General features: G+C 49.8%; 1 protein-coding gene across 1 annotated transcript in view; it reads left to right on the plus strand.

Annotated features, from left to right (window-relative positions):
- Window positions 1-10,292: 10,292 nt before the first annotated feature.
- The window catches only part of LDLRAD4 (low density lipoprotein receptor class A domain containing 4), a 160,105-nt gene continuing 151,501 nt past the window's right edge, over window positions 10,293-18,896 (plus strand). The window contains 2 exon segments of the mRNA XM_060405482.1: window positions 10,293-10,329; window positions 18,809-18,870. The gene's annotated coding sequence lies outside the window, so the exon portion shown is untranslated.

The following is an 18,896-nucleotide window of genomic DNA, read 5'->3' on the forward strand; positions in this document are numbered from 1 at the left end:
GCACTCTCTAGAGTCCTGGCCCATGCTAATGCACACAAAACAGTGTTTTAGGTCCTTTGTTATATAATAATGTTGGTTTCTATAGGGAAAAAAGCCTCATTCCACTATTCCCTCACATCATTGAGTTCCTTTTTATAGAACACACTAAGGTACTTTTAGGGTGTTTTTTAACCAAAAGTCTATCTACTAATGGAGTCAAAGAAACAATTTATATTTGGATACAAAGGGAAAAGTTATTACTTTTTATGTAAAAAGTATTATAGTATTGATAATTTGTTTTGGGGAAAAACTCATCACCAGAAGCAACAATCTTCTTTTTACAAAATAAGCTACATTGTGTAGAATTTGGTAGGCAGTGCATTGTAATTGCTTGGTTTTTATTATCCTTTTACATGTTTTAAAACTTTGACCACAAAGCTTTACTAATAGTGCTGAAGAGACATTTTTCCTGCTTACCTGGCAACGTTTGTCTCTGAATAAAAAAAATGGCAAAAGTTGCAGTTGCATTTGTTCTCCTCTCTCCTCTGATCCTTACTCTGTTTCCTATTTCTTCCTTCCCTCTCTTCATGCCCAAGAACGAGGGTGTCTCGGGCGCCCTTGTCACCCTGCGGGTGTTCGAGTATTGCGCATCTTCAGGTTCTCCAGGCACTCACAAGGCTTGTGGATTCTGGACTACACACTCAAGAACTGTGCCTCTGAGTTGGGCTTTCTCCTCTTTTCCCTTACCATGGCCATCGTCATCTTTGCCACTGTTAGGTTTTATGCCAAGAAGGACACAAACAAGACCAACTTTACTAGCATCCCTGCAGCCTTCTGGTATACCATTGTCACCATGACCGCACTCGAGTGAGTGCAGACCCTGTGTGGGGAGCTGCCCAGTCAGTCAGTTACATTCATCTTTTCTATAAAATTTAATAACGTTAGATCCATGATCTTTCTCTATTTGAGCTCCAGTCTGTCATCTGTGGGCTTCCCTGGTGGCTCAGATGGTAAAGAATTTGCCTGCAATGCAGCAGACCTGGGTTTAATCCCTGGGTCAGGAAGATTCCCTCAAGAAGGGAATGGCAACCCACTTCAGTATTCTTGCCTAGAGAATCCCATGAACAGAGGAGCCTGGTAGACTACAGTCTATGGGGTCACAAAGAGTTGTACACAACTGATTAACACTTTCACACTTTCTCTGTCATCTGTAAAAAGTGAGGGAGGTGGATTAATCTCCAAGTCCCTTCCACCTCTGACAATGCCTTGATTTTCCCTGTCAGGATACTTGGGTTCCAGGACGGTCTTAGCTGCACTGTTTCTGTTGAAATTTTTTCCCTCTGGGCCAGCTTTTCCCTTTGCAAAATGAGAAATGATGACCCCTTCGGCATGCAGATGGGATTCCCTGGTGGCTCAGTTGGTAAAGCGTCTGCCTGCAACACGGGAGACCTGGGTTCAATCTCTGGGTCAGGAAGATCCCCTGGAGAAGGAAATGGAAACCCATTCCAGTATTCTTGCCTGGAAAATCCCATGGACAGAGAGGAGCCTAGTGGGCTACAGCCCATGGGGTCGCAAAGAGTCAGACATGACTGAGTGACTTCACTTTCTTTCTTTCTTTTCTTCGCTTCCCTACAATCCATCAACCAGCATTCTCATCTGCCAGCAGCAGGACTTGAAGCCCCGTGCTCAGCGTGAGGGGATTTTGCCACATGTTCTCAGTGGCAGAGAAAGAAATAGGCTTGGACACAGATGGGGGGCCTGGGCACAGGAACACAGTTGGGGCCCAGCAGACATGCCCCTTCTGTGCACTGGTCGTCCAGTTGTGTCCACATCCTTCAACTCACACGTAAGCCCTGTGGGAGTGTCACCCCTTTGGTGAATGGGGTGGGAGGGGAAGGTCTCCAGCAAGTAGGCATGATGAAAGATTGTCTAAAGAGCAGGTGAGGTTGCCAGTAGCAGGGCACACACACAGCCAGCCAATAAAAATCCAATTTCATCAAGTTTCTGCTTAGAAAAGAAGCAACCCAAAATTGAAAATGAACAAACCTTAAGATCCAGCAGTCCAATTCTAAGTGTGTGTATTGAGCGTCTAAACACTAAGAAAAAGTCTTACACCTCTGTACAGAGACGTAACAAGGATGGTCATGTTGCAATGGAGTAAGAGTGGGGAAGATGGGAACTCTAAATGTCCTCAAGAAGAGAAGGAGATCAAGTCACATAGTGCAACACTATTACCAGCTACATGAACTAAAACTACGTGTCAACTTGCATAAATTTTGCCTGTGTAATGAGTGAAAAGGTCAAATGTACCATATAATAGCATTTATATAAATTTTAGAAGCACAAAGTGATATAAGTATGCATACGGTCTCAGAATATGTTTATATGCAGCATAGATATAAAAACCTGGATGGAGAGGAATGTTCTCGTGTGCGGAGACAATTCTCTGTTTACACATCAGTCGTCTTGCAGGAGAGGCCCTGCCTGCCTTATGCTCTGCTCTGTCTTTAGAAGAATGTTCCTGCGGGCCAGGCTTGGGAGATGACCAAGACTAAAGTGTACATAGGTGGTTTCAGCAGCAATTCAGTTATTTTATTGGTTTTAACTGCTTTTTCATCTAGTAACACGATGCTACATGTGTGTGTGAGGAGAAAGTGATGCCCCTGCGTTAGAGAAGCCAGCATGGGCGGCCACCGTGAGCAGCTGACTTTTAGCCATGGCATGGCAGGAGGACCTGCTTTGGGCTCCCAAACATGGCGGTTGTATGGTTTGACACACTACATATATGTGAGACCGAGATTTGCTTTTAAGGATGAAATTAGTATTACCATGTAACTTCTGGTAGGGTTGTCTCTGTGCTCAGTAGCTGGCAGCCCACACAGAATTATTTTAACATAATTGACCTATTCCTCTTGTACATCAGAGACTTTCATCGGAATTCCCAACTTCTACTTTGGTTTCCCACTGATAACCTGGATATCCTATAAATAATATGCCATCAGCCACTGAAATGTCAGCCTCAGCCTACCAGTCACTCTGTCCTGGGTGCTCATAGGACTGAGGCCTCATAAGGGCAGCTGCTCACACTCAGTGATGACTGGAACATGGGGAAGTTAGCTCAAGAATCTTTCCAAGCAGTTTACCGATGCCTGAGAGGTCAGGCATCAGTTAACCTTGTTTCCCATTAATTTCTCTCTTTGGATTAAACTTTGCAGTCATTTAAAACCTTTCATTATGGCTTTAATATACATTTCCCTAAGGAGCAGAGACATCACTTTGCCACCAAAGTTCTGTATGGTCAAAGCTATGGTTTTTCCAGTAGTCATGTACAGATGTGAGAGTTGGACCATAAAGTAGGCTGAGCACCAAATAATTGATGCTTTTGATTTGTGGTGCTGGAGAAGATGCTTGAGAGTCCCTTGGACAGCAAGGAGATCAAACCAGTCAAACCTAAAGGAAATCAATCGTGAATATTCATTGGAAGGACTGATGCTAAAGCTGAAGCTCCAATACTTTGGCCACCTGATAGGAAGAGCTGACTCATTGGAAAAGACCCTGATGCTGGGAAAGATTGAAGGCAGGAGAAGGTGGTGACAGAGGATGAGATGGTTGGATGGTATCACTGACTCAATGGACATGAATCTGAGCAAACTCTGGAAGATAGTGAAGAACGGGGAATCCTGGTGTGCTACAGTCCATGGAGTCGCAGAGTCAGACACTACTGAGCAACTGAACAACAATAAGGAGTGAGTACCTTTTCATGTGTTGGCTGGCTATTTTGTATCTTCTTTTGTAACGGACTTTTCAAGCAGTTTGATTGTTTTGGGGGAACACCTTTCCTAAAGAAGCTAGATTGGGAGGGTATTGTTCTCCACAAACAGTTGATCTCTGGCTGGGGGGCAGAGATACCCTGGCCCATGGCTCTGCATCATCAGGGTTGGATCAGAAAAGCAGAACCTTAGAAAGGGATATGGAGTTGAGATTTACTACAGGCAGTAGTGAGCAGCGTACTGAAAGCATTGATTTGGGTCCAGGCAATATGACTGGATGTGAAGGGGTGGGTGGGAGGCAGACTGGTACTCACAGGCCCCCTGGGCCCACAGAGCAAACAAACCCTGTCTATCTCTTGTCCCTTCAACCTAAACGACCCAGGTGACTGGCAGAAGATGCTGGCATCCTTCTCCATGGGACTGTGCATGCACCCCCCACTCAAGACAAGGGGACAGGATGAGGGGAGAGCAGGTCAGGGGTATGAAGCTGCTCTGTACCTGGACCCCACATCCTCGGGAGGTCCCGCCACTTAAGCAGAGGCGTTAAGCACGCCTCCTTCCACGTCACCCACAACTCTCTGGCATTTCTAACATGCATCTGAGAAAGACTAAAGAAAACAACTCAAGTGATAAATATGTTAACGTCTCATGAAGCAGACCTTTCAAACTGCAAAGTGGGGTAGAGGCAAGAAGCTTTCTCAGGATAAAGAGTACAGAACGAAGATGAGACAGAGATGAAAATGAGACAGAGAGGAAGCATATGAGGGCCTGGGCCCATGCAGCCTGCTTGTAGGGTGAGAAGGCCCAGAGCTGGATGTGGTCTGAGGATTGCTGGCTGGATGCCCTGCTGCTGCTGCTGCTGCTGCTAAGTCACTTCAGTCATGTCCAACTCTGTGCAACCCCATAGACGGCAGCCCACCAGGCTCCCCCGTCCCTGGGATTCTCCAGGCAAGAACACTGGAGTGGGTTGCCATTTCCTTCTCCAATGCATGAAAGTGAAAAGTGAAAGTGAAGTTGCTCAGTCATGTCTGACTCTTAGCGACCCCATGGACTGCAGCCTACCAGGCTCCTCCGTCCATGGGATTTTCCAGGCAAGAGTACTGGAGTGGGGTGCCATTGCATTTCTGGTCAAACGAGCGCTGACAGGACATGAAAGTCATCTATGTTTCAGTGTGCTGATAGGAACCCCACGAGCAGCTCTATCTTGGGGCCAGAAAGTTATTTCAACACCTGGAACCCGAGGAAGGGAATTCCAGTGAGCACAGACCCCACCCCCTGTGGCTAAGCTGACCCAGTACAAAGTCACCAGAGAGCCTGTCCCTGCTGGCAAGGATGAGAAAGGGTGAAGGAAGTTGATATTTACTGAGGATATTTTGGGCCAGGTTCTGTTTTGAACGCAACTTACTAACCATTTGTACACAGCTGACTGACCATGTGTTGGAAAGCAGTGGGCGAGGGTGGGGCTGCAGTGGCCACTTTTAACCTAGCTGCTGGTCACTGCAGCAGAGAGCAGGCCCCAAACCGGGGGGAGTCAGCCTGTCCTGAGCGGCTCTGCTGGGCATGGGGAAATGGGTGGGGGCCACTTGGGTACCAAAGGAGGCAGAGATGTGAAGAGCTGTGGTCTCAACAGACAGATGAGACTGAACTTTACCATTGGCAGAAGTTGCGTCCTTTTAATAACTGATGTACAGAAACCATACACCCAAGTGTGTCTGGATGGACAGTCTTTGAGGTGACCATTTACATCTTTTTCTTGCCATATTTTCCCTTTTCTTCTCCCTTCAAGGAGAGAGAGCAGATGTTTTTCATCTGGCCCAAGGAAAGTATTGCACAAGGCTAGAAGCAGAGGTTGCCTGCAGAATATTTTCCTTCCTGTCTTTGGTGATTTTGAATCTGTACCCCTAGAGCAAGGAGTGAAGTTTGCAGGTCCTGGAACAGTGAGGGGCAGCCAGATCCCAGAGGAGGTGTTTGTGTGGAGGTGGTGTGTGGCCAACCCACCACAAATCACATGAGGTGGGAATTGTCTCCATTTTACAGACCAGACACTTGAGATGGTTTGATGGTGCAGATGGCATGATGAAGCGTGCCTATGACACTGCCAAGACACATGGGGTAGAGGTCTCCCTCCTGGCACTGAGTTCATCCTTGTCCTGTCCCTGTAACCTGTCCGAATGGGGGTGCTTACTTCCCAGCAGAGCTGCCCTCCAGCACGCTTCTCTTGCTCCTTTTCCATTTGAGGTGGATCTTTTTGGATGGCTTGTTTCATTCAAATTTTATACAAGACAGCTAAATAACTGAATTGTTTCACATTCATCTTGTGGTTCGTTCGGGCCCTCAGAATCTTTTTTTTTTTTTAATCATTTGTTCATGTTTACGCTTCTGTCTTTGTCTTCTCAGATGACAGACCTTCTGTGGACTAAGTATGGTCGAGATTTAATGGACACCAGGTAAACTGCAGTGGATTTACACTGAGAAAGATTGTTTCCTACATCCAATTCCTCGAAATCATTTTCAATTGATTTCCACCCAGTTTAGTGATGTTTTACCTCTGTATTATTTACTCGTCCATCATAATATGAGACTTCATTCTTTCTTCGATCTCTCCAGAGCCCTCTGTGAGTGTCAGGTAGACTTATTTGCTCTGCTGTTCGGAACAGAATGAAGTCCTCTCTTGGCCTCTGCCTAGGCCCTCAAAGTGAAGGTGAGAGGTCACTGACCACCAGGTGAGCTGATGGATGGTCCAGTCATGCTAGATTTACAGAAAACAAACATATGTCTAATGCCTCTGGTTCTGCCCTTGCTGTGATGAGTGTGTGTGTACAGGGCTGTGGGAGGAAGCAACTAAAATGCAGAACAAGTACAAAGACAGAACTCCTCCCCTAGCTACTCTTTAGAAATAGAAATAGAGATCTGCAGTTTCTAGTGATAACTGAGGGAAGACAGCAAGAAAAGGGAAAGCAAGATGAGCTAAGAGTCTCATAAAAGGTAAAGCTGAGGGTGAGATTTAAAATTCAGGTCTCAAGAGGGTGAAATCATATACACGGAAATGATCCACAAGTGAAATATTGCACAATAGGAGAACAAACTGTTTCCTGTTCTTGGAAAAAACATTTTCCTCACTGCCCATGGGCTGTGTCAGGTTTAGAAGGAAAATGCCATTCCTCTGTTGACCTCAGAAGGGCAAGAACAGTTTCTCCAACCCCACAGCTGTTGTTAACATGGAACATTAAATAACAAGCTAGCAAGTAGATGCTTGTCAGATTCAGATTACCTCTATTAAGCACTTCGCAGCTCAATGGCATTTAAAGAGGTTTCCCCTGGCAACCAGAGTCTAAACTGTCCCACAGGTGCAGAGGTCCTCCATCTGGACTCACTGGGAGCTGGGCTGAGCTGAGCCGAGGGATGTCAGTCCGCCAGCAGGTGGCAGTGTGGTTCAGCTCCTGAACTGTGCCTACCAGGATTTTCACTCACCTTTTTGCAGTCTCATCCTCTGCTGGCAGAGGATGTAATGGTTGGATGGCATCACTGATTCAATGGACATGAACCTGGGCGAACTCCACGGGATGGTGAGGGACAGGGAGGCTGGTATGCTGCAGTCCATGGGGTCGCAAAGTGTTGGACACGACTTAGTAACAACTTTGAACAACAACTTTGTGGTCTGGAGACAAGTTAATCATTTATAGCCTCAACTTTCTTATCTGTAAAATGGGGATGTTCTAGCTGCCACAGTTACCCTGAAGATTAAATTAGATAATCTATGTGAAGTTCCTAGTACAGGGCTTGGCACATGGCTTCCAATAATTGACAGTTAATATTAAATGGTATCACCTATGAGCACTGATCAGCTTCTACCCGGAAGTTACCATCTTGGTTGAGGACAACTGAGGACTTTTTAAAGCAAGTTGAATTAAGCTAACATTTCACTAAGTATAAAGTTACTGATCAATTATTGTAGATTTCAAGATTCCTTTCTCTGATATTATGGAAGTATCAGCTGGTCAACTTTTGGCAAGGGGTGGAGACATTGAAAATAAGCTGTTCTAATTAGCTACTCCTCTGTTAGACCCTGCCTGAAATACCAGGTTGGTATATTTTGATATGTTCACAGGGGGTTAACTTTGGCAGTTGTTGTTCAGTCACTAAGTCATGTCTAACTCTTTGTGACACCATGGACTGCAGCATGCCAGGATTCTTTATCCTTCACTGTCTTCACTTCACGGAGTTTGCTCAGACTCATGTCCCTTGAGTCGGTGATGCCATCCAACCATCTCATCCTCTGTTGGTCCCCTTCTCCTTCTGCCCTCAGTCTTTCCCAGCATCAGGTCTTTTCCAGTGAGTCAGTTCTTTGTATCAGGTGGCCAAAGGACTGGAGCTTCAGCTTCAGCATCAGTCCTTCCAATGAATATTCAGGGTTGATTTCTTTAAGGAACGACTAGTTTGATCTCCTTGCTGTCCAAGGGATTCTCAAGTGTTTTCTGTAGCACTACAGTTCGAAAGCCTCAGTTCTTCAGGGCTCAGCCTTCTTTATGGTCCAATGCTCACATCTGTACATAACTACCAGAAAAACCATAGCTTTGACTACATGGACCTTTGTTGGTAAAGTGATGTCTCTGCTTTTTAATATGCTGTCTAGGTTTGTCATAGCTTTTCTTCCAAGGAGCAAGCATCTTTAACTTTTATGGTTGCAGTTACCATACACAGTGATTTTGGAACCCAAGAAAAGAAATTCTGCCATAGTTTCCATTGTTTCCCCATCTACTTGCCATAAAGTGATGGAACCAGATGCCATGATCTCAGTTTTCTGAATGTTGAGTTTTAAGCCAGCTTTTTCACTCTCCTCTTTAACCTTCATCAAGAGGCTCTTTAGTTCCTCTTCGCTTTCTGCCATAAGGGTGATATCATCTGCACATCTGAGGCTTTTGGTAATTCTCCTGGCAATCTTGATTCCAGCTTGGGCTTCATCTAGCCCAGCATTTCACATGATGTACTCTGCATAGAAGTTAAATAAGTAGAGTGACAATCTACAGCCTTGACGTACTCCTTTCCCAATTTGGAACCAGTCTGTTGTTCCATGTCCAGTTCTAACTGTTGCTTCTTGACCCGCACACAGGTTTCTTTTTTTTTTTTTCGCACACAGGTTTCTGAGGAGGCAGGTAAGGTGGTCTGGTATTCCTATCTCTTTAAGAATTCTCCAGTTTGTTGTGATCCACACAGTCAAAGGCTTTTGTGTAGGTCAATGAAGCAGAAGTAGATGTTTTTCTGGAATTCCCTTGCTTTTTCTATGATCCAGTGGATGCTGGCAATTTGATCTCTGGTTCCTCTGCCTTTTCTAAATCCAGCCTAAACATCTGGAAGTTCTCAGTTCATGTACTGTTGAAGCCTAGCTTGGAGAATTTTGAGCATTACTTTGCTAGCGTGTGAAATGGATGCAATTGTGCAGTAGTTTGTACATTCTTTGGCATTACCCATCTTTGGGACTGGAATGAAAACTGACCTTTTCCAGTCCTGTGGCCACTTCTGAGTTTTCTAAATTTGCCAGTATATTGATTGCAGCTCTTTCACAGCATCATCTTTTAGGATTTGAAACAGCTCAGCTGGAATTCCATCACCTCCACTAGCTTAGTTCCTAATAATGTTTCCTAAGGTCCACTTGACTTCACAGTCCAGAATGTCTGACTCTAGGTGAGTGGCTAATTTTCGTGGCTGTAATAAAGCTGGGTTAAAATGCCCGGGTGCTGTGGCAATAACCAAATCTCGATCAAACACGGGTCAGGTTAGTGGGTGTGAAAGCTCGTACTTCTGAAAGACAACTGTGCTGTCCACACTCAGGTGGAGTTCAAGTCCCAAAGGCCTTCAGAGGAGGAGAAATGTAGGCCCTCCAATGAGAAAGGGATGCCGTGGGAAGACCTTCATGTCTGCGAAGGGGTTGACCGGGCGAACAGGAGGATTTATCAGCCCTACTAAGGGTCTTGCAGCCCTACTGTGCGTCTGGGCCTGTGTGGGAAGACAGGTTACCAGGGGCGTGCGCGGCTCCCGCTGCCTTCTCCGGCTCCGGGATGGAGTTCCCCGTCCGGCTGGCGGTGGGCGCGCGCCCCGCCAGGCCGAGCCGAGCCTCGTGCGCAGCCGGGGGTCCCGCGGCCTGGCCGCCCGCTCTCCCTGCTCTGTGGCCGCAGTCCGCGGAGGTCGGCGCTGCCCGCTCGGGGTCCGGACGGCCCAGCCCGCCCCCGCCCCGCCCGGCCGCCGCCGGTCCCGCTAGGAGGGGGATGGGGAGGGTGGAGAGGCCGGCGGACCGCGAGGCACACGCGGCCGCGGCGAGCGGGCCGGCAGGAGACAGACGGCGCGGAGGCGGAGACGGTACTGTCTCCTGCTTCCCCGCCCGGCGCTGCGGACCCGCCAGCGAGGCCGGGGATCCCCTGCGGGCTGGGGAGGAGCCGCCGCCGCCAGGCCGACTGCGCGTCCCGGGAGCGTGGAAGGGGGCGGGGAGCGCGGGGAGTCCGGGCCGATCCGGGCCCTTAAAGCATCTCGCCCTCCCCCGCCGACCCCGGGCGCCTGCCGCCTCACTCCAGAGCCGCGGCCGCAGGTAAAGGCTGACCCGGTGCTGCGGCGTCCGGCGAAGTTCGGGGCGGAGGCGCGGGCGGGAGGACGGGACGCTGGAACGGGATGTCCTCGATCCCCGCCGTCGGCGCCCTCTCCAGGGTCGCGCTGGGCACGGCGGCGTCCGGCGCTGCCGGGGGTGGGCGCGGGACGGCGGCCCCAGCCGAGCCGTCGGCTTCCTGGTGCCCCGCGCTGTGGTGCGCTGCCGCGGCGGGGTTGGGGAGGCGGGGTCCGCGGGCAGGTTGTGTGGGACCTGCCGGAGTTTGCGGGGCGGGAGGACCCTGGACCCCGCGCTTCCGGGTGTTGAGCGCGCTGCGCCGGGCGCCGGCTGCAGGGGCTCCCGCTGGTCCCGGCGCCACTGGCCCCTAGGCTGCGCCCGGAGCCCGCAAGAAGCGGGCGTGGGCAGGATTTCTGTGACCCTCGCGGCGGAATAAACAGGAAGCGACGAGCACCCAGCCCGGCCGCCCCGCTTTGTCGTGCGGTCTGCGGGGCGCCGCGCGCGGGACCCCTCCCGGGACCTCGCCCGCTGCCCGGGGGCTGGGCGCGCCGGGTAAGCTGGGTGCTGGGCCGCTCGCCGTGCTGGCCCCCAGAGCATCAGCTTGGTTTTAAACTTTTTTCCTAATTGGAAAAGGAAGAGGCTTCCGATGAGGCGGGGGGCAAGGGGGTTTAGGAAGACAACGAGGATCGCGACAGGTGGGGGGCACCTGGAGAAGGTAGGGGTTCGGCCGCTTGCCTAGTGAACACGGGAGGGTTTTTGCACAGCCGGAAACTCACCAGGCGCAGGAGTGTCCGTGAATGCGGTGGATTCAGTAGCTTAAGTTTTGTTTTCCCCGTAGACTCTTTTAATTAGCTGAAATTGGATATTTTTGATTTGCTTATTTCTCTTCCTCTGTGTCCCATCTATTTTCTTCTCTTTCTCTCTTATTACTTTGGTAGCTTCACATCTCTGGACCCCTGGCTTGTAGTTCGGTGCTGCGTTCTAAATTTTGGGTATTTTTGGGTGCCCTACTGTGTGTGGGCATTGTGGGATGAGGGAAGTGAGCGGCACAGAGTTGGTCCTGGAGCTGGTGTTAGTAGGCTTCTTGCAGTGGAGGTGGCTGGCTTGAAGACTGGTGCATCTCTTCCTTTAAAAGGAAGATTCCTTTGAAAATAGCCCTTCTGCCTGTTGGGCTGACCCTAAGGGTGGTCTCCAGTCCGGGTCCCCTGGAGTGGCACAATGGTCCTGGTGACCCTGCACGGAGAAACTGCCAGGGTGTCCAGTCAGGTCTGCGTTTTCATAGGAGGGTTTAGTCTTTCCAGGGCTTATACTGTGTGTGCTGTCTCCTCTGCACAGCTGCCGTTGGACTCTGCACAGTAATCTTGGAACATGTTCTTTATGTTCAGTGAAGGGTTGTAATGTCAAATTTGAGTCATTCCATGGACTAAGGAGTGGATCTTATCCATGTACATGTATTGAATTATAATATTTGGTTTCCTGTCAACCCTTGGATGGGTGCCCTTTAATGGTCCTTGCAAAGAAGTGCTTTTTGAAACACAGGGTATATTCCTCATGATCTCTTAGAGCTTAATTCTTTTAAGAGCTTCCCTTTGCTATTGACACTGAACACATTGTTAGGAAATAGGCCTGAGATTGTAAATGCCAGTGAGGGATTTGCTGCTGCAGACTTAGTGCTGCCTTCTTACCTTGTTTTAAAAGCCGCCCCCACCCCCCGCCCCCAATTTCTTCATATTTTGCTGTTACCCTGGAAGTCTTGGCTGTTGGTGGAGTCTTCTAGTTGGTGAAGGCTTGTATTTACAATGGAGAAACCTGTCCCTAGCAGGCTTTTAGGGCTGTCTCTCGAATCCTCTCTGGGGCTGTTTGCATGACCACAGTCTTGCAGAGGAACCTGGCCTGTGGCACCTGCTTACTAAAGGATTTTGTGCCAGTTTGGTGGCCTATTGTTTGAAAGTCAGAGTCTCCCACCCCCGCTTGCCAGAGTATATACATATACAGACAAATTTCATTACCCACCTCCCCTCCCCCCAGACTGCTGACAGTGCTCTAAGAATAGTTTTCTTGCCTGGCACTGAGAGCAGTATCCACCCGCCTGCAGAGGTGTTTACAGTCCTGGGCTGCAGCCCTGGTTGGCTTAGTGGCCTAGCAGAGCAACCGGTGGCTCGTGGGATGCAATGGGCTGTTCCTTGGGGCTGCTGGAAGGGCACCTCCCAACTGGACAGGGGAGCCTAGGGAAGTGACAGTGAGTTAGCATCTTGGGCGCTGTGGTTCCCGGCCTGTGGCCCAGCAGAGACCCCTGAGCTTGTCTGGATCCCTGTGCAGTCACCCTCATGGTCTGGGCAGGAGGTACTCAGGGGGTGGGGCATGGTCAGTGGCACCCATGACTGGTTGGGTCTTCCTGGTGGCCCTTGCAAGTTTTTTTTCCATCTTTCTTCTGCGTCTGGGCTTATGATGTTTCTGTGAGGTGTCTGTTCTTTGAGGTGAGAGTTAGTACAGAAAAAAGAAATGAAATGATCTTTCCATGTTAACCTGCAAAATTTTTAGAAACATTTAATTAATGTGCTTCATATGGATTATGGTGAGCAGTACAGAATGGTGTGGAGTGCCCCCCAGTGGCCCTCTCTCCCTACTTCCACCCCCTACTTTCAGGGGTCTCAGGACATTCTCCGGAAAGCCAGTCTTCTGATGTCAGAGTGACTTTCTGCCTTCGTGGTATGTGTTAGTCTGGAATTATACCGTGACCTTGTACCCTGGGTGTGAAGGAAGGTGAAGCTTCAGTTTTTAATAGCAATGTATAGCTTCTGCCTCCATCTGAAACTTTAGGCCACAAGACTTGCCACATCTTAGGGAAATTTTGGTGACATTATTAGTTTTTAGGCAAGTAGGGGACACAAGTGAGCACCTGTATTAATTGCTGTAGAAATAATTGGGTTTGTAATTCAAAGTGATAGTGTTTTTCTCGCTACCATAGGAGGATGTGAAAATAATGCTTGTGTTGTGTCCTATCTGTGTGATTTGAGTTGGATTGCTTTTCTTTGAATTTCCACTAAAAATGGTACTTTGGCCTTTTAAGCTGTTTTTGTAAGGACTTTTCTTTCCCCCAAGCTTGTTTTCCAGATAAGTCTTGGAAATTACGAAGAACATAGCTATAATTTCTCCCTTGATTGGCAGCAGAGAGCTTTCCCGGACAAAAATAAGGCTGTTCTGTGCCAAATGGTTGACTTTTCTAGAATAAAAACTCTAAAGGGTTTGCAGAGAGTCCTCTGGTTAATATATTGGCATTCCCAGAACCCACTAAAACCCGGCAGCCTGCCAGACACCACTTAATGAGGACGCGGAGTGTCTGGCTCAAATCCCCAAGAGCAGAAGCGGGTGGGGGCTGCTGTCCACACCCTTTATTCATTTTTAATGACCGTACTTTTGTTTTGCAGATTTTGTTCTGCACCCCTCAAGACCCACAGCCAGGGTGCCCCTCCCCCATTCATTTATCTGCTCATTCACTTGGCACTGGAAAAGTGTGGAGACTTTCAAGGTTAAGGATCCTGGTGAGGGATCCTTTCTGTTTGCGGGAGTTCTTTTGTGGTTGGCTTTCTGTTTTCTCATTCTTCCTCCCACCCTCAAAACCCGGCCTTTATTTTGGAAGAGGAAGAGAGAAAAGGAACAGAAAAGGAAATGACAACTTTTTTTAAAATGATGCTTTATTGTCTCCTGGAAAAGCGAAGCATTTATGAAACTTAAAGTTTGTCAGACAGTTTATATGACAGTGCAAGTTGGTGCTTGCCAAGCTCCAGACAGATTGCTAACGTTACATGACAGGGAAAAAGAAATTACCGCTGTCTGCGAGCGGTGGGCGGGGCCGGGCACCCGGCAGCCTGTAGGCTGTGCAGTGCGTGGGGTGCGTGGGGGTGCGTGAACAGCCTCCGCCCGCTGCCTGGAATTCTTCAACTAGCTTTGGAAGCAAGAAGGGTGTGTCTCTTGCTTTTATTTTCGGCAGGGCTGCAGGGCGACAGGATCCAGGGAGCAGCTCTGTATTTTTTCTGACCCGGTGACGCTTTGCCTCGCGGGCGCCTCTGGCCCGCACAACTCTCCTCCAGCCCGCACGACTCTCCTTCGCATCAGGGGACATGGTTCCTCATCTTCCTCCCGGGGTCCAGCTTCCCATGACACTGAACTGCGTTCTTAGCCGCTCGGGTCCTCAGGTGTCTCGAAGCCAAGTTTGCGGCTGCGTTGTTTCTGCAGCTGCAGACGTTAAGAATCGGTTGCCTGAGATAAGGGTGCCATCTACCCGGGGGAGGCGGCTGGTGGCACTCCTTGGGCACAGTGTACTTTCATCCCTGGCATGTGGAGAGTCAGCTGGCAGTGTGACAGGTGTAATGAACTTAATGGACTTGCTCTAGTTGTTGGTGGGGACACTGCTCGTATTACAAAGCTAGCTCCTAAGTGGGGGCTCTGCCAAAGGACTTGCAGGACCTTCTCTGTGCAGACAGGATCCAAGGCCTGGCCTGGCTGAGAACTAGGTGTGTGTAAGCCACACGATCCCTAAGTGGACCCAGACTTTCTCTTCAAAGGAAGGCTGCTCTGTCTAATCTCCCCACCCATATCCTTCCATCCATATGGTGGGGTGCGGCCCTGCCCCTGGGATTGCAGAGTGCAGGTTCCCAGTGCTGCCTCCTTGGTTCCCTAGGAGTGGCTGGACCCCTGGTGGCCAGTCAGTGGCCCTGGGGCCAGCAGCCTCTGCACAGAGTTGAGAGGGAATTTTTCCAGAGTGAAATCCCCTGTTCTGAAGGTGGGAGGCCAGGCTGTGCTTGGAAGGGCTCCAGTGGCCAGGGGTCAAAGTTGTGGGGGAGGTAGCAGCGCCTCGGTGCCAGGCCGTCCTTAGTGTCCTGAGAGCTCCTGTTAGCTGATTTCATCCCCAATCAGCCCTAGGATGTGGGCACTGCCACCCCTCAACCCCCGCACAGGCACACAGGCAGCAAGAAGCCTGAGATGCTGGCGTGAAGAAACGCTGTGCCTTCTTTGGGGACCACTCTCGGCAGTCAGAGTGGAGCAGGACCAAGTCTCTCTGTGACCTGAGCAGGGCCCAGCGCTCCTCCTTCCTGCCTGCCTTCCTCCATGGATCTGACTCACGCCTCTCCTCCCGGCCTCATTCTTCTTTTTTTTCTTCTTCTTTCTTTCTTTCTTTTTTTTTTATAATTCTTATTTATTTGGTTGCACCAGGTCTTAGTTGCGGCAGGTGGGATCTGGTTCCCTGATCAATTGCATTGGAGTGTGGAGTCCTAGCTACTGGACCAACAAGGAAGTCCCTCCCCACCCCTCATTTGTAACCCCAGCTCCTGAGCCTGTCCTGCCTGTGGTCACAGCCTCAGCTTTGAGAGTTGGGGTTGGGCAGGGCTCCACGGGACTGCCTCACTGATGTTCTCTGGCTGGGTTTGTTGTGGGCCAGTCCTATTTTCCTGGCCCCCAAAGCCTTTGGGGTGGGCTGAGGTGGCCCAGGCCCTCCCTGTGCAGCAGAACTCAGCTAGTCCCCAAATGTGGGGTGAAGCGAAAAGATAACCACAGCTCTCAAATTCTCTGTCGTGTCTTGTGCGGGATTGGGTTAATCAACCACACGTGTCTGCATGCAGTTCTTGTGTCCATCCTGGATAGACCCAAGTGTTTGAGCTTATGGAGCCTGAAGTGAGGCCCCTGGAGGTGCAGGTGTCTGAAGCCTGCAGGATGGCCCCCAGCCCTTGGTAGACTTTTCCAAGGCTGCAGGCGGGACTAGACATTTCTAGACCTTTCATACCCTCTAGTGGCTGGGTGGTACTGTTCCCCACGAAGGTACTGTGGTGCCCCCAAGCTGTGGGCACTGTTGGGCCTCAGTCTAGTGAGGTCCCTGGGATGGGGGTGGATGGGCATCCATTTGTGGTGGAGGCCACACCTATCTGGAGGAGTTCCTGTCTGTTCCTCCTGTCAGGTGGTGGGGGCCCTAGGGCCCTAGACCAGACTCCACACTCTGTTTGAACCTGACTTTTTATTCCAGAGATTCAGGCCTGGCTGAAATCAGCGTCACAGACCTAGTCTCTGAAATCCTTTTTTTTCCTGATTAAAAAAAACAAGAAGAAAATGAAAACGACTAAAATTACCTATAATTCCACTACCTTTAGATATGACCTCTATTAACAGTTTTGTAGATTCTTTCCAGGCTTATTTATTGATTATAAAATCATGCTTCGAACTTACATACTTTTTATAAACTTTAACATTCATCTTGAATATATTTTCATGTAATTTAAATATTCTCTAAAAATACCACTGCTGATGAGTATTAAATTCCACCCTGTGGTTATATTGTTATTTTCTTAAGCCTGTTTTGGGACACTGAGTCTGCTGGCAGTTTTCCCTATTATAAATAATTCTGCAGCAGACATTCCGGTTACATCCTCTGGACAGATTCCTCAAGGAGGAGCCGGTGGGTGTGAGAACTTTCAGAGGGGCCCCCAGAAAGGATGGGGCACTGCACACGGACATGGGGGTGACTGCAGCCTTGCCAGTGCTGAATATTGTTATAAAAAAAATCTTTGCAAGTTTGGCAATGAAATGGTATGCTTAAATTCTCTATCCCATCCCTCTGTTGTGAAAATCAGTGTAGCATCCGGTGACCCACAGGTGAAGAGAGTTTGCTGTGGACAGATGCCGTGATGTTAGTGGGTGCTCCCCACGGGGGGTATAAGACCTTTGTACTATTTTAAATTTGAATTAAACTTAGGCAGACAGGTTAAGGGTAGTAAACAGTCTAATGATACATTTTAAAGAGAAAATTAGGGATTTTATGGCTAAAGACTGTGTCTGATCTTTCCCTGCCCCCCCACCCTAACCGGGGACGGGGGCGGGGGGCAGTGTGGACTCAGCGGTGGAGCAAGGAGGCCAGGGTGGCTCCGTTAGCAGGTGCCTGAGGACCTGAGTGACGTTCCCCTCAGTCATCCTATTCGCTTTTAGCCCTCGCTTTCTGAGATCAGACTCTTCCTTGGCCTTTCCCCCAAGGATGCCAACATGAAACTCATCTTCTTACTGTTTCACTTGATGGCTGATGCTAGATCTCTGGCCTGGGTGTCCTCTGTGGGGTTGGGGGCCTTGCTATGGCCCCTTTCGCTACACTTCTGCAGATTTCTGCTTCCAGCCAAGGCTGGAGCCTGTCCTGAGTGCAGACTCCAGAGGGTGTTGGTGCCGGCTGCTCTGGAAACCCCAGACAAGGGAAGCTATCTCAGTACATCGCAGTTAGCTGAAGTCCGTTTTGTTCTCCTCAAAAGGCAGCCTGATTGGTTGAAAGGTAGGGACCAGCTGGAGGGAACAAGACTTGACACCTGTGTCTTGGGGTAATTGGGCCCCAACGAGCTTGTTTTGGTCACAGGCACCTTTGTGCAGTGGTGTGGGGCAGGTGTGGGTGCTTGGGAGCGCTGGCACGTGAGCCCAGTGAGCAGAGAGCAAAGGCCACGGGCCCACTGGGCGCTGATGCTTGAGTGGATGACCGCGGCACTCTGGGCGCAGCCTGTGGGAGCCCCCTTGGCTGCTGTCTTGCCTGCTTGGCACTCCCCACCCCACCCCACTCTGCTGGCCACGCAGGCAGCCACACTCCACTTTCCAGGTGCAAACACACCCTGGACAAGGCCTGGGGAGGGGGGCAGACAAGGCCTTGGAGATGTAGCGAGCCAGAGGACCCCAGGAAGTGAGAGGGCTAGCTGGTGGCCACCCAGCTCTCTGACCGTGGGGGGCGGGGTGGCTGGGGGAGCAGCCGTGTGGGGCGTTGAGGAGCTAGTATCAGTGGTTCGCGGACAAGGCTGCTGGTCCCTGTGTGCGGGGCTGGCTGCTCCTCAGTTGGAAAGGAGGGCCTTCTGGATAGAATTCAGCATGAATTTCAAGGGTGGCTAAGGTTACAGTTGGGTGGCTTGGCTGGACGATTGTATTTCTGTGACTTGGGCTCTTAAGATATAACACTGAAGCCTTTGGAACTTCCATCCTACTGGTATTTAAATGAGTGCCAGTCTTTTACTTCCAAACCAGAGGTCCTGGAATTTATTTATTTTCATCTGAAGAGTAATGTAAAAATAGTATATACACACAGTCTTCACTGTGTAAGTTAGGTAGTAAATTTAGTCCAGAGATATGATAACCTTTGTTTCTGATAAGTGAAGCTGGCCCTTCTGTGGCTTGGAGCATTTATTTGATGGACTCCCTTGTGCTGAGCGCGGAGCGTGAACTTTCACCGTTTTCCTGTTCTGACATGGCTTACTTTCTGGAGTTTAGGAATCGGGAATCACTTATGTGCCTGAGGAAGTGGCTTCCGCGGAGGCCCCAGGGCTCCAGTGTGGGCCGGAGCCGCTTGGGGGGACGCATCCCCTCATAGTATGGAGGGAAGTTTTGCGGGGAGGAGGTTGCTTTTCTTTGCTGCCGGCCGCGCCCTTCCCTAAAACAGCTTCTGTCTGCTTCTTAGGTTCGGAGGGGATCAGACGAGGTATAAAGCTCACGCAGACCAGCTGGGAGAGTCCAGCCTCGGTAAGCCTCGATGAAGCGCAGCTGCT

The sequence above is a fragment of the Ovis aries genome, chromosome 23 (assembly GCF_016772045.2).
Source record: "Ovis aries strain OAR_USU_Benz2616 breed Rambouillet chromosome 23, ARS-UI_Ramb_v3.0, whole genome shotgun sequence".
In the NCBI taxonomy this organism is placed as follows: Eukaryota; Metazoa; Chordata; class Mammalia; order Artiodactyla; family Bovidae; genus Ovis; species Ovis aries.